Genomic DNA, 19,992 nt, shown 5'->3' with positions numbered 1-19,992 from the left:
TCAGATGTTCTGTCTTCTGGAATGCTAATCCTTTCTTCTGCCTCTTCAAATATGCTGTTCTGCTTCTGTAATGTATTTTTAATTTTGTTTATAACACCTTCTATTTCCATAAGATCTTTTAGTTTTATGGGTATCTTTCAAATTCTTCTTTATGCTCACAGTGTCTTCTTTTTTTTTAGAGTAAAATCGTATGCCTTTATTCAACAAAAAATGAGTCATTAAGAGAAAAAAAGTTTTTCCATGTACAGAAACATTATACATTCAATTCTGAAGAAGAGTTTTATATGACCAATAAAGAAACAGTTTAAAAATAAGAGGAATAAAGACAATCATGAGAAAAAGCAAAAAGCCAGAAAGTATTAAGTCCTATAAACACAAAGAATTTAAGGAGAACAAGACCATTTTTTTCCCATTCTGATACCCAGTGTCTTCTTAATAGGCATTTTGTTGGATTTGTTTAAGAGATTTGTTTGTACATCCATGATTAGTTGTTTCCAATTATCTGTTCCTCCAACATTTTAATTTGTTCCTTTGACTGGGCCATTTCTTCCTGGATTTTACTGTGCATTGTGATTTTTGCTGATACTTGACTATCTGACTCTTTTGATGGGTTTATTCTGAAGGTTGGTTTTTCTCTCATTGAGGATTTTGTTGTTGATTGGGTTTTTACTAAAGCTCTTCTTTGAGAGTTGGGTTGTCAGTATTTCCCTGACAAGACAGGATGGGTACCTATGCAGGAAATGTAGATCCAATCTAATAAACCCTGGGAGAGAGTCTAGAAAAACTCCAAAAAGCGCTGTTTTCCCCCTGTACATTCTGGTCTGCCCACCTATTCCCTCAGCCCTAGGAAGGCTGGCTTTTATGGCTTTTTGCCAAATCTGCCACTAAAAAATGGAAACAATAGAGCCTGCCAGTGTCTGACTGTAAGGGCTGTGGGGATCCCATGTTCTTACTTTTCTGGCAAATATGTGGCTCAGTATTATTCTATACTTGGAGCAAAGGACTTACACTGCCATACCAACAGCAACTGTCTCCCAAGCAAGGATTGGGTCACCTGACACTGCCTCCCTCAAGGGTTGGGGATGGGCACCAGAAGCTGCAGAGGGGATTACTCAGTCTCTGGCCACAGTTTCTCAGTCTCTTAGTCCTGCACTTCACTGGGTATTGTACTGTCCTTCCCTTGTCCCCAGATTCCCAAACTATTGATTCAGTTAGTTTTTGCCTGTCTACTTGCTGCTTTTGGGAGAGAAGTACATTCTGACACTTCCTGCCTAATCCTATATTTAGAAGCTCCTCCTTTCTCCATTTTTGTAGTGAACATTTTAGAAACTGTTCTTATTTCCCTCTGTGCATATATTTTTAAATATGTTTTCTTGTGGTTATCATGGGTCTCTAATTTAACATCCTAAATCTTTAACATTCTCATTTGGTTTGATTCTACCTTACCCCAATATTGCACACTATAGTCCTATACACTTTTATTCCCCCATCTTTATGAAATTCTTATTCTAAGGTACATATTTATACATTTTAAGCCTAAAACCATTGATTTATCATCACTTTTTGTGGATTTAACTTTTAGTTCCCATAGGAAGTAAAAAATGGAGTGTGGTGGTTTGAAGCTAGGAAACATGTTCATATATCGAAGCCATTCATGTAGATGTGAACCCATTGTACATATGACCTTTTGTTGACATTACTTGTGGTCCATCCTAATCAGGAGGGGTCTTATTCTATTATTCAAGTTCTTTTGTAAGCAGAATGAAATTCTGATAGAAGAAAGCCACGGAAGCAAGAAGGCGAAATTAATCAGAACTCAGAAGAGAACATAGAACCCAGGAGATGCCACCATATGCCTGGCCATGTGACAAGCTAAGAACCAAAGACTGCCAGCAGCCAGCTCCAGAATGTCACAGTCTTCCAAAAGAAAGCACCACATTGATGACATTTCCCAGCCTCAAACCATAAGTGAATAAATTCCCATTGTTTAACTCAACCAATTTCATGGTAATTGTTTTGAGCAACCTAGGAAACCAAAATGTCTAATTACGTGTCAAAAATATGATAGTACTTGGATTTATATTTACCCATGTCATTAGCTTTACTGAAGAACATTTTTCATGTTACTTTGATCTAGGTCTAGTATTCTTTCCTTTTAACATGAGGAACTCCCTTTAGCATCATTGCAGGACCAGTATTGTGGTGCATACTCCCTCAGCTTTTGTTTATCTGAGGATGTTCTAATCCCTCCCACATGTTTGAAAGGCCCATAAAGTAAAATTCCTGGTTGGCAATTTTTTCTTTGTTCACTTTAAATATATCATTCCACTGCCTTATTGTCTCAGTGGTTTCCCATGAGAAACCCACATTTCATCTTATTGAGGCTCCTTTGTACATGACATGTTCTTTCTCTCTTGCAGTTTTTTGAATTCCCTATCTTTGGCATTTGACATTTGATTATGTCTTAATGGCCTGTTTGAGTGTATCTTGTAGGGAATTCATTGAGTGTCTTGGGTGTGTATATTCATCTCTTTTGTTAAATTTGGGAAATTCTCTGCCATTATTTCTTTGAATATGCTCATTGTCCCCTTCTCTTTCTTTTCCTTTTGAGATCTCACAATAGAGGTTTTAGTAGCTTAATGGTGTCTCACATGTCCCTCAGATTTTAACTTTTCTTCATTCTTTTTTTCTTTTTGCCCCTTACACTGAATAATTTCAATTGTCTTATCTTTGAATTTGCTAAGTCTTCTGCTAGCTCCAATCTTCTGTTGATCCCATCTAGGGAATTTTGTATTTCTATTACTGTGAGCTTCAGCTCTGTTTAGTTCCTTTTCATGATTTCTATCTCTTTATTGATTTACTCTTTGTATTCATCTTTCATTTTCCTGATTTCATTTAGTTCTTTGCCATGATTTCCTTTAGCTCTTTGAACACACTTAGAAATTTTTTTCTAAGTCTAGTATGTCTAAGTTCTGGCCTTCCTCATTGATAGTTTTGAATTCTTTATCCTGATTCTGTGCATATGCCATTGTTTCCTGTTTCTTTGTGTTTTGTAACCTTTTATTGCAAGCTGGACATTTTAATATTTTAATGTGTTATCTCTGAAATTTAGACACTGAGGCAAGCATTCCTTAACTTGCCTACAGCTAGTATTATGACAGAGATTTCTCTGAATGCCAGGAATTAACCAAGAAATATTTTAAAAAGAAGAAAAGTAAAAAGTTCTTTCTCAATATTTTCAGATTGGCCTCTGTGAAAGCTCTTTTCAAAGCATAGCTGTGTCAACATTAAGTTTAGAGGATAGCTAGTGGCACAGACATAGGGTCCTCTCCAAGCCTTTCCGCACATATATCTTGACCTGAGCATGTGAGCATGGCCCTAGGAATTTCTCTATATAAATGAATCTGAATTTCCCTCTTTTCCTTAGAAAACTGTTTCCCAATGGTCCTGAATCACTATATTGCATGTCCCACAGCCAACAAACCTTTGCTCCAGGATGCTGCAATTTGTTCTACAGAATTCTGTTGAAAAGATCTTTGAGCCAATTTCTACATGCAGGGCATATTCTGGGTCAGTGATCCTGTAACAAATGTGTTGTTTCAGTCCTTCGGGTTGCTACCAGACAGATTGCCACAAACATGCATGTTTCCAGAATGTGTATGAAGGTTCTGGAAATGGACCAGAGACCTGTACTAGAAGCACAAGTTGGCTCTGTACCAAGTTGTGAGGGGATGGGGGAGGGGCCAGTCAGGCCACCACAAGATCCTACCTTTCATTTTTTCATCCTTTATTCAACTTGGCCTATTGCTTCATAATGTTCTTTTTAAACTTTGTTTTTAATTTTTTTCTAATTTTTATTTTTCAGAGGCAGTTAGTTTAAATTTTTTTTTATTAGAGCAATTGTAGCTTTACAGAAAAATTATTCAAAATATACACTTTCCATATTAATTCCCTTGACAAACACAGTTTTCCTTATTTACATCTTGTGTTAATGTGGCACCTACTGTTTTAAAATTATCTTTTCCTTAATTCAACCCTGAATGAAGGAACCCTTAATTACTGCAACTTTTAACTACTTTCTGTGTCTTTGAGAAAGGACTATTCTTGCTGGTTGTTTAAAACTTCAGTGGGGAAAATCCTGGAACAGCTCACTCTGCCATTTTGATGACCAAAACTTCAAATAAACACTACTTTCACAGTTATTGTTTTAAAATATCTTTTATTTTTAGAAGTGAAGTTGAGAAAATGTGATTCTTATCTTCCATTGCTTTAATAGTGTTATGTTTGCAGATATGTGATTTATGACTCAGTGCCTCCTACTCGAAAACACTGATAATGCCTATCTCATGTGACTCCACATGGTATTTGGTAAAGTAACACGGTGTGTCTAAAATCCTTTGAGCTGTTAAGGAGGAAATACATAAGGAAGAATTTTCAGATTGTACTCCTCAAATTCCTAATTGTACTCCTCAAATTCCTAGCATTGATGCCTTGTACAAAGAAGATGTTCAATACATATTTGTTTGATTTAAGATACGAAAAAGGAATCTTTGGAATAGCACATAAAAAGCAATGGAAAGACACTTCATGTTCTTACAGTTCTTAGACTGCCTCACAACACAGTCTATATCCGGGGTTTACATTTTTCTTAAAAAACCTTTAGGATGATAGTACAGTGTTTCAATTGTGGGTTATGGTGAATGTGAAATCAGTTTAGTGAGTTATAAGCAGCATTTTGAATCAATAGAATAAAATAAAAATGCTGGATCACAACATAAGTAATTAAAGGAATTGTCTTCTGAATCTTTTGATTTAGCTATGTGTGTGTCCCCCAGGTTGTGATGCAAAATCTATTTCTTAGGTAAGTTGGGGTTAAAAGAATTTTTAAAGCCACTGCTATAAAATAATCATACAGATCACAATTTGCACAGAGCTCATTTTACCTGATTTGAGAAGAAAATACAGGATATAGAATTCCAGTTTACTGCTATTAATAAGGAGAAAAAATTCTATATCAGACAAACCATATATGACTTTTTTTTAGGTGTGGGAGGTAATTAGAAGGAACTAAATTTAATTTGTTTTGCAATAAGTTTTGCTAATAAGTAAAATAAAATAATTTACCAATAAGTTCAAACAAGTTCAAGTGTTCTGTGAGACACTTAGTCACATTTCTCTACCCCCCTCCCCCATTATAAGAAACAAATGAGATTATCAAAATATGACTATCAACTAATAATTTTAAGTCACAGTAAGAATTCTGCACATCCTTCCTGAAGATAGATCATACACATGGCTATAAAAGAGTTGTATTAGTTAGGGTTCTCTAGAGAAACAGAATCAACAGGAAATATTCATAAATATAAAATTTATAAAAGTGTCTCACATAACCGTGGGAACATAGAATCCAAAATCCATAGGGCAGGCTGTGAAGCTGGCAATTCCAATGGAGGGTCTGGATGAACTCCACAGCAGAGGCTCGCCAGCCGAAGGAGGAAGAGAACCTGTCTCTTCCAATCCTCCTTAAAAGGCTTCCAGTGATTAGAATATGCATCACTCATTAAAGAAGACACTACCCTTGGCTGATTACAAATGGAATCAGCTGTGAATGTAGCTGACATGATCATGATTTAACTCTATGAAATGTTCTCATAGCAAAAGACAGCCATCACTTGCCCAACCAGACAAATAGGAACTACCACCTGGCCAAGTTGACACATGAACCTGACCATGACAGTCCACCCCTTGTCAACTTGGCAGCTACCACATCACCTTAAACCATACCTAATTTCTAAATAGGAAACAATAAAAGACAAATTTTTTCTCACCTAACAATGCTCATCTGTCCTGCATATAACTAGAAACACATTAAATCTTTCCAGAACAGGGTGCAAATCCTTGGGTAATATTCATTCTTAAACTTGGTAGCTTGCAACTTAAATAGTATAACATGAACAAAACAGCATTACAGCCCTTGTTTCTGGAACTGATCACGTAGTCATAGTTCATATTTATCAATACCTTCTTCCACAACCCACTCTATGTTCCCTTTACCCTCAGCAAGCACTGCAGCTGGCTGTGGTTGTTTGCCTGGTGGGGTGACCCAAACCTTCATTCCTGAAGTTTCAGAGTCATTGGTAGTCCTACCCGGATAAAGTTGTTGCAATTTTCCATTGATTTAAATCACAAGGCATAGTAGTACTAAAAGATGCCCTAGGGGTTCTCCTATATTCCAGGAAAACTCTTCTTTACCTCCATTGTATAGTTGTAGTCCTATTTCCCCCTAATAGTCAGGGTCAAGCACCCAGCCAGTAATGTAATCCCCTTCTTGGCTTGTTGATCCTGGGGGATGAGTAGCCCAGAGTGACCAGGTGGCAGTCTTAGATTCCAGTTCAATGGAATAATTGCTGTTTCTCCTGGTGGAAGCGCTCCCCCTTTTGAAACTAAAACCTGTAGACCAACAGAGCTCGGAGTCATAGGGACAGGAAGCAAAAATTTTCCCAGTTGATCACTAGGGGTAATAGTGAGTGGTGCCAGTCCCATATCCACCCCTTGGTTCCTGTACCTATGGATCCTGGCTATGGGAGAAATAGCACCATACAGTGGACACTGATTCAGAGCATATACAACTTCCTGGAAAACATTACCCCAGCCTGTCAAGGTATTGCTACCTAGTTGGCACCATAACTGAGTTTTCAAAAGGCCACATTCCACTGTTCTATCAATCCAGCTGTTTCTGGGTGATGGGGATCATGGTAAGACCAGAGAATTCCATAAGCATGTGCCCATTCCCACACTTCATTTGCTGTGAAGTGTTTTACCTGATCAGAAGCAATGCTGTGTGGAATACCATGACAATGGATAAAGCATTCTGTAGGCCCATGGACGGTAAAGCTTTGGCAGAAGCATTGCATGCAAGGAAAGCAAACCCATATCCAGAGTATGTGTCTATTCCAGTTAGAACAAATCACTGCCCCTTCCATGAAGGGAATGGTCCAATGTAATCAACCTGCCACCATGTAGCCAGCTGGTCACCTTGGGGAATGGTGCCATATCGGGGACTGAGTGTGGGTCTTTTCTGTTGGCAGATTGGGCATTCAACAGTGGCTGTAACCAGGTCAGCCTTGCTGAGTGGAAGTCCCTGTTGTTAAGTCCATGCATAACCTCCATCCCTACCACCATGACCACTTTGTTCATGAGCCCATTGGGCGATGACAGGAGTTGCCGGGGAAAGAGGCTGACTGGTATCCACAGAATGGGTCATCTTATTTACTTGATTATTAACACCTTCGTCTGCTAAAGTCACCCTTTGGTGTGTATTCACATGGACACAAATGTCTTCATGATTTTAGCCCACTCAGAAAGGTCTATCCATACACCTCTTCCCTAGACCTCTTTGTCACCAATTTTTCAATTATGGTCTTTCCAAATCCCTGACCTTCCAGCCAAACCATTAGCAACAGCCTATGAGTCAGTATACAAATGCACTTCTGGCCAGTTCTCCTTCCAAGCAAAATGAACAACCAGGTGCACTGCTCGAAGTTCTGCCTACTGGGAGGATTTCCCCTCTCACCACTGTTCTTAAAGTACACCCCAGAAAGGGGTTGTAGTGCTGCAGCTGCCCACTTTCAGGTGATACCAGCATATTGTGTTGATCTATCTGTAAATCAGGTCCGAGTTCTCTCTTCCTCAGTAAATTCACTGTAAGGAACTCCCCAAAAGGCCATAGCTCTGGTCTGGGAAAGAGAAGGTAATGTGGAAGGAGTGGAGGCCATGGGCATTTGGGCCACTTCCTCATGTAACTTAATTGTGCCTTTGGGACCTGCTCTGGCCCTATCTCATCTATACCATTTCCATTTTATGATGGAGTGCTGCTGTGCATGCCCAACTTTATAGCTTGGTGGGTCAGACAACACCCAGTTCATGATAGGTGTTCTAGTTTGGTAGTTGCTGGAATGCAACACACCAGAGATGGATTGGCTTTTAATAAAAGGGGATTTATTTAGTTAATTCTTCAGAGGAAAGGCAGCTAACTTTCCACTGAGGTTCTTTCTTATGTGGAAGGCACAGGATGGTCTCTGCTGGTCTTCTCTCCAGGCCTCTGGGTTCCAACATCTTTCCCCGGGGAGACTTCTTTCTGCATCTCCAAAGGCCTGGGCTGAGCTGCAAGTGCTGAGATGAGGAATGCTGAGCTGCTTAGCTGTGCTACGTTGCAATCTCTCATTTAAGCACCAGCCAATTAAGTCAAACGTCACTCATTGCAGCAGACACGCCTCCTAATCAACTGCAGATGTAATTAGCAACAGATGAGGTTCACGTACCATTGGCTTATGTCCACAGCAACAAGACTAGGTATGCTCACCTGGCCAAGTTGGCAACTGAATCTAACTAACACACTAGGTATTACAGACACCTTAAATGAAGGTACCTTAATGAAGATACCTTCATGATGAGAATAGGTATGAACTTGAAGAGAACAGGTATGTTACATCATTATCTCTAATCCCCTCAACAGTCCTCAGGAAATGGAAATTTGGAGAGATTAAGTCACCTGCAAAAGCCACATAACCAAATGACAGATGATGAATGGAGGATATCAACTGAAGTTTCTTTCCATTACACCACCCTACCACATTGTTACGACTTCAGCTCCTCTCCTCTTGGGTGCTAATAAAGTGACCCCAGTGTTACCAGAGAAAGGCAGTAGATTCTTTTCCAGATGCACTGCTTGAAGTTCTGCCCACTGGGAGGATTTCCCCTCACCACTGTCCTCCAAGGACACCCCAGAAAGGGATTGTAATGCTGCAGCTGTCCACTTTCGGGTGGTACCTGCGTATCATGCTGAACCATCTGTAAACCAGGCCCAAGTTTTCTCTTCCTCAGTCAATTCACTGTAAGGAACTCCCCAAGAGGCCATAGCTCTGGTCTGGGAAAGAGAAGGTAGTGTGGTAGGAGTGGAAACCATGGGCATTTGGGCCACTTCTTCATGTAACTTACTTGTGCCTTCAGGACCTGCTCTGGCTCTATCTCGTATATACCATTTCCATTTTACAATGGAGTGCTGCTGTGCATGCCCAACTTTATGGCTTGGTGGGTCAGACAACACCCAACTCATAATAGGCAACTCAGGTCTCATGGTAACTTGGTGGCCCATGGTTAAGCGTTCAGTCTCTACTAAGGCCCAGTAGCAGGCCAAAAACTGTCTCTCAAAAGGAGAGTAGTTATCTGCAGCAGATGGTAAGGCTTTGCTCCAAAATCCTAAGGGTCTGCGTTGTGATTCTCCTATAGGGACCTGCCAAAGGCTCCAGACAGCATCTCTATTTGCCACTGACACTTCCAGCACCATTGGATCTGCTGGATCATACGGCCCAAGTGGCAGAGCAGCTTGCACAGCAGCCTGGACCTGTCACAGAGCCTCCTCTTGTTCAGGTCCCCACTCAAAATTAGTAGCTTTTCTGGTCACTCGATAAATGGGCCAAAGTAGCACACCCAAATGAGGAATATGTTGTCGCCAAAATCCAAAAAGACCAACTAGGCATTGTGCTTCTTTTTTGGTTGTGGGAGGGGCCAGATGCAGCAACTTATCCTTCACCTTACAAGGGATATCTCGACATGCCCCACACCACTGGACACCTAGAAATTTTATTGAGGTGGATGGCCCCCGTATTTTTGTTGGATTTATCTCCCATCCTCTGACACGCAAATGCCTTACCAGTAAATCTAGAGTAGTTGCTACTTCTTGCTCACTAGGTCCAATCAACATGATATCATCAATATAATGGACCAGTGTGATGTCTTGTGGGAGGCAGAAACGATCAAGGTCTCTGTGAACAAGATTGTGACATAGGGCTGGAGGGTTGATATACCCCTGAGGTAGGACAGTGAAAGTATATTGCTGACCTTGCCAGCTGAAAGCAAACTGTTTCTGGTGGTCCTTACTAATAACTATTGAGAAAAAAGCATTTGCCAGATCAATAGCTGCATACCAGGTACCAGGGGATGTATTGATTTGCTCAAGCAATGATACTACATCTGGAACAGCAGCTGCAATTGGAGTTACCACCTGGTTGAGCTTATGATAATCCACTGTCATTCTCCAAGACCCATCTGTTTTCTGCATGGGCCAAATAGGGGAGTTGAATGGGGATGTGGTGGGAATCACCACCCCTGCATCTTTCAAGTCCTTAAGAGTGGCAGTAATTACTGCAATCCTCCAGGAATATGGTATTGCTTCTGATTTACTATTTTTCTTGGTAGGGGCAGTTCTAGTGGCTTCCACTTGGCCTTTCCCACCATAATAGCCCTCACTGCACGAGTTAGAGAGCCAATGTGGGGATTATGCCAGTTGCTCAGTATGTCTATGCCAATTATACATTCCGGAACTGGGGAAATAACTACAGGATGGGTCCGGGGGCCCACTGGACCCACTGTGAGACAAACCTGAGCTAAAACTCCATTGATCACCTGGCCTCCATAAGCCCCCACTCTGACTGGTGGTAACTCCAATTGCAACAACACCCAGTTCATGATAGGCAACTAGGTCTCATGGTAACTTGGTGGCTCAAGGTTGAGCATTTGGTTTCTACTAAGGCACAGTAGCAGACCAAAAGCTGTTTCTCAAAAGAAGAGTAGTTATCTGCAGCAGATTGTAAGGCTTTGCTCCAAAATCCTAAGGTCTGCATTGTCATTCTCCTATAGGGGTCTGCCAAAGGCTCCAAACAGCGTCTCTATTTGCCACTGACACTTCCAGCACAATTGAATCTGCTGGATCATATGGTCCAAGTGGGAGAGCAGCTTACAGCAGTCTGGACCTGTTGCAAGCCTCCTCTTGTTGAGGTCCCCACTCAAAATTAGAAGCTTTTCTGGTTATTTGATAAATGGGCCAGAGTAGAACACCCAAATGAGGAATATGTTGTTACCAAAATCCAAACAGATCAACTGGCATTGTGCCTCCTTTTTGGTTGTAGGACGGACCAGATGCAGCAACTTATCTTTAACCTTAGAAGGGATATCTTGACATGCCCCACACTGGACACCTAGAAATTTCACTGAGGTGGAAGGCCCCTGTATTTTTGTTGGATTTATCTCCTATCCTCTGACACTCAAATGCCTTACCAGTAAGTCTAGAGTAGTTGCTAGTTCTTGCTCACTAGGTCCAATCAACATGATATCTGCAATATAATGGACCAGTGTGATGTCTTGTGGGAGGGAGAAACAATCAAGTTCCCTGTGGACAAGATTATGATACAGGGCTGGAGAGTTGATATACCCCTGATGTAGGTCAGTGAAAGTATATTGCTCACCTTGCCAGCTGAAAGCAAACTGTTTCTGGTGGTTCTTACTAAGAGCTATTGAGAAAAAAACATTTGCCACATCAGTAACTGAATACCATGTACCAAGGAATGTTTGATTTGCTCAAGCAATGATACCATATCCAGAACAGCAGCTGCAATTGGAATTACCACCTGGTTGAGCTTATGACAATCCATTGTCATCCTCCAAGACCCATCCATTTTCTGCACAGGCCAAATAGGAGAGTTGAATGGGGATGTGGTGGGAATCACCCACCCCCTGCATCCTTCAAGTCCTTAAGAGTGGCAGTAATTTCTGCAATCCCTCCAGGAATCTGGTATTCCTACTGATTTACTATTTTGCTTGGTAGGGGCCATTCTAGTGGCTTCCACTCGGCTTTTCCCACCATAATAGTCCTCATTCCATGAGTTAGAGAGCTAATATGGGGATTCTGCCAGTTGCTCAGTATGTCTATTCCAATTATAATTCTGGAACTGGGGAAATAACTACAAAATGGGTCTGGAGCCCCACTGGACTCACTGTGAGATGGACCTGAGCTAAAACTCCATCAATCACCTGACCTCCATAAGCCCCCACTCTGACTGGTGGACCAGAATGACGTTTTGGATCTCCTGGAATTAATGTCTCTTCTGAACCAGTGTCTAATAATCCCCCAAATATCTGATCATTTCCTTTTCCCCAGTGCACAGTTACCCTGGTAAAAGTCCATCGGTCTCCTTGGGGAAGGCTTGGAGGAAGATTAACAGTATAGATTTGTGTCAGTGTAACAGAGTTCTCCCACAAAGGGACCTGGCCTCCCTGTCATTCAAGGGGCTCTGGGTCTGTAAACTGTCTCAAGTCTGGAAATTGATTAAGGGGCCATGACTCTGTGTTTTTGTAATTCAAGTTAAACTTCTGTTCACTTGACCTAGAACTCTTGTTTATACAGCTCAAACAAGAATTTAGTAGACTGCCCATCTATTGTATTTCTAGGTACCCCATGATTTACTAGCCAATGCCACAAATCTTTGCAAGTCAGATTATTTTGACTCCTGCTTTGAGTTTGCTGTCTATTATAATAGCCACATCCACCCTGTCTTTGGCAATTAAGTACTGCCCCCTGGCTTCTGCCAACTCAAGATCCTGTTATCCCCATTGTGTTTAAGGATTCCAACTGAGTGATAGCAGTTTTCACAGTAATATCTGACCTACAGAGAAGTGCAACTACAGAGCTCTTCAGGGATGATGGCACTAGTCTCACAAATTTATTTCTCATTGTTCTGGTAAAAGGTGCATCCTCCAGACATTCCTGGTGTGTAAGAACAGGCTTTGCATGATAAGTTGACTCTAACATTCCAATCTCTCTAAGCCTCTGTATCCCCTCATCCACATTATACCAGGGCAGTTCTGGCATTTCAACCTCAGGTAATGTCAGTCACCTTTTGATCCATGTTTCAGCCAACCATTCAAACAAACTGTTAATGCCTTTTCTAATCCCTGGAGCTATAACATTGAATGCAGAATCTCTGCTTAGTGAGCCCATATCAATAAATTCAGCCTGATGCAGCCCTATATTCCTCCCACCATTATCCCACACCCTTAAAATCCATTACCACACATATTCCTTTGATTTCTGCCTATATTAACTGGAAAACTCACACAGTTCTTTTGGAGTATAATGGACCTCCTTATGTGTGATACTTTGTATCTCACCTTTAGGGGCCTGCTGGGACTTTGGCCTACTTATAGGTCTGGAAGAAATGAGAGGTGGTGGGGGAATTAGAAATATCTTCCAAGCCATTTGCTTCAGGGCATTCATTTACAGCTTCATCTGGTGAAACAGGATTAATCACTCTAGGGCTAATCCCTTCAGGAGGAGGTTGGCTGGCCAACTCCTCAAGGCAGACTGGAGGTGGGCTGGCTATGTCCTCAGGGCAGACATTTTAGGGTTATTTAGCGAAAACTCTGCATGACCTAAGGTTTCAACCTTTCCACCGACATCATTATCAATCTATATGTCACCATCCCATTTTTCAGGATCCCACTCCTTTCCAATCCATGCCCTCACTTTAATGGCAGACACCATCCAAGATTGAGATTTCAGTTTATACTGTAAAGTTACTACTCTGACAATAAGATTCTGAGTCTGATTTTTGGAGATCTTAAGTCTATGACTACAGGAAAGAAGATTTTCCTTCAGGACACTTCCAGAAAAGTCTACATCTGTCAAAGGGTGAGTAAGCTTCTAATCCAAAGCCTTAAACCCATCCCTTTCACTCATTAATGTATACATTAATAACATAGATACAGTGTATCTAATAACAACCAGCCAACATCTGTATACTTCCTATTTCCACAAAACTCTGTAAAGATGTCAAAAACATTATCCCCCAGAGCCTGGCTTCGTGCAAGCAAAGCATTAGAAAAAATCAAATGGTGATATTTTGGCTATCTCTTTTGCCAACTCACTCCATGGATTGGCAGTGTCATTCTTATTATGGGAATGAGAGTCCTTAGTGCCTTTGAGTCTAGTCAGAGTTGAAAACCATTCATAAAAACTCCTGGTACCAAGTCATATTAGTTAGGGTTCTCCAGAGAAACAGAATCAACAGGAAATACAAAATTTATGAAAGTGTCTCATGTAACTGTGGGAATGTACAGTCCAAACTCTGTAGGGTAAGCTGTGAAGCTGATGATTCCGATGGAGGGTCTGGACAAACTCCACAGGAGAGGTCACTGGCCGAAGCAGGAAGAGAACCTGTCTCTTCTGAATCCTCCTTAAAAGGCTTCCAGTGATTAGATTAAGTATTACTCATTAAAGAAGACACTCCATCTGGCTGATTGCAAATGGGATAAGCTATGGATGTAGCTGATGTGATCATGATTTAATTCTATGAAATGTCCTCATAGCAAAAGACAGGCCAGCACTTGCCCAACCAGACAAACTGATACCACCACCTAGCCAAATTGACGCATGAACCTGGCCATGACAGGAGTGAATCTTTGTAATGCCACCAGTGAGACTTTCACCCCTGGAGAGGCAAAAGAACTTTAAAAAATTTTTTCAAGGGTATTCAGGTAGTACAGTGATAGAAATCTTTGACATGCAAAAGACCCAGGTTTGATTCCTGGCCCATGCAGCATCCCCACCAAAAAATAACAAAAAAACATTGTGAACAAAATTCCCTATGATATACATATCTGCCTCTGTGTATGTGTGTGTGTGTGTGTGTGTGTACATATAAATATAGAAATACATTATGTAAGGAGACATACTGTTTTTCAATATGCTATTAAATATGAAATTTTTCAAACATATAATAAGGTTGAAAAACTTACAGTCAACACTCATATTTCCACTATCCAGATGCTATCACTAATTTTTTAAGTTATATTTAACCATATCTATCCTTTAATCATCTTATTCTCTTTATGGTTTTCAATACAAATTACAGATTACATGTTCTAAGGCCATGACAATGTCCAAATTAAAGCAAGCCTATAGAAATGTCCAATCTAAGGTATCCATGTAAAGGTACCTTGGTTTAGAAGGCCGATGACATACAGGGTTTCTCTCTCAACTGGGAAGGCACATGGTGAATATGGTGACATCTGCCAGCTTTCTTTTCAAGCTTCTTGTTTCATGAAGCTAGCCCAGGGGTGTTTTTCTTCTTCATCTCCAAAGGTCTCCAACTGCACAGGCTCTCACAGCTCTCATGGCTCTTGTGGCTTTTTCCAAAATGTTTCTTCTTTAAACAATCCCAGTAAACTAATTAAGATCCACCTGGAATGGGTGGAGTCATATCTCCCTCTACTCAAAGGTTAATACCCACAATTGGGCATGGTACATCTCCAAGAAGATAATCTAATCAAGTTCCCAACCTATAGTGCTGCATATGAATTAAAAGATACAGCTGCCTCCGCAAGATGGATCAGGATTAAAACGTGGCTTTTCTAGATCACATAATCCATTCAAATTGGCATATTCCACCCTCTGGACCCTAAAAAAGACATGTTTTTTCCCATATACAAAATAACATGCAATCCATCACAATATCATAAAGCCTTAAACCATTTTAGTTGTTTAAGGTTTTAAACAATATAAATACAAATACAAGGTTAAAACCAGTACAAAGTCTCATCATAGTCTGTTACAGGCATGGTCTGTCCTAAGGCAAAATTCTCCTCTGGCTCTGGATCTGTAAAACTTAGAATAAATTATTTGCTGCCAAGATACAAAGGAGAGACAGTCATAGAATACATATTCCCATTTCCATAGGAAGAAATTGGAAGGAACACATGGGTCACTAGACCCAAGCAGTTTCAAAAACCTGCAAGGCAAACTCAATTAGATTTCGAAGTCCAAGAGTCATTTATCTTTGGGGCTTTAGAAAGCAGCAGTTTCACCCTTTCCAAGGGCTTATGCAGCATCTGCTGCTCTCCTAATGCAACTTTGGGTGACACTGGGGAAACCACCATTTTATCAGCTCCACCCTCTCTAAGCATAGGGGCTGCAACCAGGCCCTCTGCCGTCTCTGGGGCACATGCTCAACCCATTCATATGGTGGCAGCCAGATTCTCCCCAATCCCCAAGGAATGTGCTCCACCCTCTCCAAGGCCCAAGGTGGCACAATTGTTCCTGAGAAATGAAGTGGAAGGCCCACCCTCTGACTTCGGGGCAAACTCAAGTTCTCCAAGTGCTTGAATGAGTCTGCTCTCCTGGCCCAAGATCTCATGATTTCAGACTTTATATTCCATAGTTCTGCCTCTGAGGTTATTTTACCTTCACCTTACCCCTTTTCTGAGATTTTTAGTTCAAACTGGCGTGTTTGTGTTTATACAGATCCCACAGCACTGTTGTTGGCTATCTACACAGTAGGCTTGGATCATGCCCATCAGACAGAAGGAGTTTCCACAAATCCTTCCTGGATAACTCCATCTCCAATTCTGGCTTTCTCTGAAATTGGTGACTGGTTCCACATTTGGCTAAATCCTCATGTGGGGCACTATTCTCTGGGGTCTCCTTTCCTGGAAGCCCAGAATTTTCCAGATCATCAATTTCTGGTTTCTTTTTACCCAAGAGTTCAGTTCACAACTTATCTCTTTCTTCTCACACTTTACTATAAACTTCAAGGAACAGTCAGACTGCACTTTCCACATTTAATTTGAAAATCTCTTCTGCTAAATACTCAAATTCATGGTTTTTAAAATCTGTCTTCCAGCCAAAGCCATTAGTTAATTTTGCCAGATTATCTGCCATTTTAAAACAACTATCCATTTGTTTGTATTTTCTTTCACAGCTTAGGTTTTAGATCTATTACTAGATCTTGAAGATGTTTCCCTACATTTTCTTCTATGATTTTTATTGTACTGGCTTTTAAATTTAGGTCTTTAATCCATTTTGAATTGATTTTTGTATAGGGTGTAGGTAAGAGTCCTCCTTCATTCTTTTGGCTAGTGAAATCCAGTTCTTTGATGCCCATTTATTGAAAAGACTATTCTGCCCCAATTTAGTGGATTTGGGGGCCTTATCAAAGATCACATGTCTGTAAATTTGGTGGTCAATCTCTGCACTCTTGATTCTATTCCACTAGTCAGTCCTTCTATCTTTGTGCCAGTACCATACTGTTTTGACTATTGTAGCTTTACAGCAAGTTTTAAAGTCAGAAAGTGATAGTTTCCACTTTGCTTTCTTCTTTTAGGATATCTTTAGATATTTGGGGTCTTTTTCCCTTCCATATACATTTGATAACCAGCTTTTCCAAGTCTTTAAAGAAGGTTGTTGAGATTTTTATTTATTGTATTGAATCTGTAGATCAGTAAGAGTTCACAAGAAATACTGTACTGCATTCCTGGAGAGATTGCAGTAGCTACTAGCACCATCAAGGGCTTGAAGGATGCAAGGGTGGTGCTTCCCACCACATCCACACTCAACTCTCTTATGTGGTCTGTGCAGAAAACAGACAGATCTTGGAAGGATGACAGTATATTATTATATCACATGATGACTCCAATTCCAATCACTGTTCCAAATGTGGTATCATTGCTTGAGCAAATCAGTACATCCCCTGGTAACTAGCATGTACCTATTGATCTGGCAGGTGCTTTTTTCTTGATATGTGTTAGTAAAAAACACCAGAAACAGTTTATTTCAGCTGACAAGGCCAGCGATACACTTTCACTGTCCTCCCTCAAGGATATATCAACTCTTCAGCTCTATGTCAACTTTAGTCCTCAGGGAACTTAATCATTTTTTCCTTCCATAAGACATAACACTGGTCCATTGTATTGATGGCATTATTTTGATTGAATATAGTGAGCAAGAAGTAGCAACTACTCTAAATTTATTGGTAAAGCATTTGCAAGTCAGAGGATAGGAGATAAATCTAACAAAAATTCAGTAGTTCTTCTACATCAGTGAAATTTCTAGGCATCAAGTTGTGTGTGGAATGGAGATATCCCTTCTCAAGTGAAGGGTAGGCTGTTACATCTGCCCACTCCTACAACTCACAAAGAGGCACAATGCCTAGTTGGCCTCCTTGGATTTTGGTGGCAACATATTCTCCATATGAGTGTGCTTCTCCAGTTCATTACCAAGTGACTCAAAAACTGCTCTGTTTGAGTTGAGAACAGAATAAGGTGGGGCTCTGCAACAGGCTCAAGTCATTGCAAAGTGATCTGCCTCTAGGACCTTTTGATCCAGCAGCTCCAACACACTGAAATTTTCAATGGCAAATAGATATGTTGTATAAGTGAGTCACAGTGCAGACCCTACAATTTTGGAGAAAAGCATGGCCATCCTCTGCAGGTAACTATTCACTTCTTGAGAAACAGGTTTTGGTCAGCTACAGTGTCTTAGTTTAGACCAAATGCTTAATAATGGGCCACCAAGTTACCATGAGACTGGTGATGGTTTGAAGCCATGTAACCCAGTCATGTTCTTAAACTTAATCCATTTCTGTGGGAATGAACCCATTATAAGACCTTGTTATGAGGTTACTTCAGTTAAGTTGTGGTCCAACTCAATCAGGATGGGTCTTAATTCTATTACTGGAGTCCTTTATAAGCAGAATGAAATTCAGATAGATAGAAATCCATAGGAAACAAGAATCTAAGAGTCAACAGAACCCAGAAGAGAAGGGAGAAGCCAGGAGAGGCTCCCATGTGCATTGGTATGTGACAGAGGAGCTAACAACCAAGGATCACCAGTAGGCAACCCCAAAGTGCCATAGTCTTTGGGAAGAAAACTTATCTTGCTGATGCTTTGGTTTGGACTTTTCCTAGCCTCAAAACCATGAGCCAATAAATTCCCATTGTTTAAACCAACCCATTACATGGTATTTGCATTAGCAAGAAGGAGACTAAAATAGTCTTTCTTCCATGAGTAGGATGCATGAGTAATATTGCAAGTTCCAAAAAAATGTGAAAGTGACATTGGAATTGGGCTGGAAGAATTGTGAGGTACATTATAGGAAAAGCCTTAATATCTTTGAAGAGATGGTTGGCAAAAATATGGACACTATGATGGTTAAGTTCATTTAACAACTTGGCCAGGTGATGATGCACAGTTGTCTTGTTGTTCTATTTTGAAAGCTGCCAGAATTCAATATACCAGAAACAGAATGGCTTTTAAATAGGGGAATTTAATAAGTTGCTAGTTTATAGTTCTAAGGCCATGAAAATATCCAAATTAAAGCAAGTCTATAAAAATGTCCACATTAAGGCACCAACAAGAGGTTACCTTCACTCAAGAAAGGCCAGCGAAGTTCAGGGTTTCTCTCTCAACTGGAAAGGCACACGGCTAACATGGTCATGTCTGATAGCTTTCTCTCCAGGCTTCTTGTTTCATGATGCTCACCCAGCAGTGTTTTCTTCTTCATCTTCAAAGGTCTTTGGCTATGTGGGATCTCATGGTCTCATAGCTCTCTCACGGCTCTGTCACTCCCTCCAAAATGCTTCCTCTTTTAAAGGACTCCAGCAAACTAATCAAGACCTACCTGGAATAGGTGGTGTTACATCTCTCTCTACTCAAAGGTTAATAACCACAATTGGGCGAGTAGTTGGGATAATCTGATCAAGTTTCCAACCTAAAGTACTGAATAGGGATTAAAAGAAATGGCTGCTTCCAAAGATGGATCAGGATTAAAATGTGGCTTTTCTAGGGTACATAATCCCTTCAAACTGGCACACTTGTCAAGCAAACACTGGCATGTTACTGCAAGGATATTTCATGGTTGGTTAATTAACCAGATGACTGGTTTATTAAATCATCAGCATGTTGACTGCATCCATGGATGATTACATCTTCTGTCAACTAAGGGGGGGTCTCTTCTGCTATTAGTGACATTTAATCTAATTAGTTGAAGGCTTTAACGGAGAAGTCAGAAGAGAAAATCTCTCTCTCCACTTCAGCTAGCCAGCTTTTCCCAGGGGATTCTTTGAGAACCTTTATCGGAGCTGCTAACCCATGGCCTGCCCTATTAAATTTGTACTCATGCATCCTTACAGTATGAGACACTTACAAATTCTCACATTTACAGATAGCTCCTGTTGGTTCTGTTTCTCTGGAGAACCCTGGCTAATACAGCTTGGCACCAGAAATGGGGTGGTTCTTGAGAAACAGAATCTTAAAAATGGGTTTTTACAATTGGCTTTCTACTCTGATTAGATTCAAAGACACTAAAGACTCTATTTCCAGTA

The sequence above is a fragment of the Tamandua tetradactyla genome, chromosome 1 (assembly GCF_023851605.1).
Source record: "Tamandua tetradactyla isolate mTamTet1 chromosome 1, mTamTet1.pri, whole genome shotgun sequence".
Lineage (NCBI taxonomy): Eukaryota > Metazoa > Chordata > Mammalia > Pilosa > Myrmecophagidae > Tamandua > Tamandua tetradactyla.
Note: the sequence above shows the minus strand (reverse complement) of the source record.